Below are 1452 nucleotides of genomic sequence, written 5' to 3' on the forward strand. Positions count from 1 at the left end.
ATTGTGCTGTGCTGCTGTCACACTTTGTCAACTTCCTCTGGATTCTGAAATAAATAGAGCAGACTGGTTTCTTTTGAAAGGGGGAGGCAGTGGCTCTGTGACCTCATGTGTCTCACCTCCTCCATCAGCTCTGGAAGCCCCCTCTTAGTTAGCTGCCCCCCAAATACCTCCCGGTGGAACATTTAGGGGACCACATGTGTCACCTCGATTGTGGAGAGGGGTGAGTGATGTGTTGGTGGCACAAATCTTTCTACCGCACGTGGGTAGTCCTGGTAAGTCAACTAGTTGCAGGGCTTTTGGGGAGAGGAGGGAGTGCAAGAGATATTAAAATGTTCCTGTGTAGTGACGTCACCTTGTTTTCACTTTTCTAGTTTATTAAACAATTAAAATTAGGCAATCTTTGCTGAACCCTTGTGAATATATTTCTAACTCTGGAAACAATTTCTAATGGTTATCAGGGGGCAGAGTTCACTAAATCACAGATTTACTCATTTAAAAAATCTGTGTATCTATCTACCCATCCATCCACCCATCTGTCATTCATCCAGCATCCATCTCTTTATTTATCTAGCCATCTAGTATGCACCGCTCTAAGATATGATCAGATATGAAAGAGAAAGCCTTGTGTTTAAGGAGAATATGATCTTAGTGGGGGTGAGAGTATGCAAATGAACAATTTTTGGTATTTAATTCTCATTTACTGGACAAATTGAGATAGACTTTATTTCATTTTTCTGGGGACACACAGCAAAATACAAGTAGACTTATGTTTAGAAAATAGAGGTTAGTCTGCAATGTTTAGAAAATTGTAAAGGAAATAATATTTACTGGTTCTAATTGAAATGTGTTAGTGCTCTTAAATGTGTTGATAGTTTGGGTAGGGAACATTATATCCATCAAAAATGTCTTTCAAATATTTTACCTATTTTAACAGGTAGAAAGAGAGTAAAAAACTGAGAGAAAAATTGTTTCCTGTAGAGTTTAGCAGGATATAATGTCCTCTTTCTCAAATTGTTTGTTTAAATGCCTTGGGCCCCCAGCTAAAAAAAAAGCAGATTGGTAGCGTCCACTCCAGATTGATTAAATGAGAATTTCACTGGAATGAGGAGCTACTGGTCTGTCTAACAAGGTCTCCAGGTATCAGAAGGCAAGTGTGAGAAGCACTGATGGTGAGGGTTTTCTGGAATTGAACCCATGAGATGTGAGAGGTAGCCCTGTCTCTGCTACCGGCTGGTGTGGCTATAGGGCCATAGAAGGTTCTCCATAAATGCTTGTTGAATATATTGATATGTATGGAAGCAGGGCATCAGTAGTTTGCATCGTACCATTTTTCAGAATAGAGAATTGAGGAGTTTGGTCGAGATGACACAGTGACTTAGTGGCAGAACTGAGAATACAAACCAAGACTTCTGAGTATTTGGTCTGATTTCTCTTTTTTCCCCCATAAGATTC

Source organism: Balaenoptera ricei, chromosome 8 (assembly GCF_028023285.1).
Source record: "Balaenoptera ricei isolate mBalRic1 chromosome 8, mBalRic1.hap2, whole genome shotgun sequence".
Taxonomy (NCBI): domain Eukaryota; kingdom Metazoa; phylum Chordata; class Mammalia; order Artiodactyla; family Balaenopteridae; genus Balaenoptera; species Balaenoptera ricei.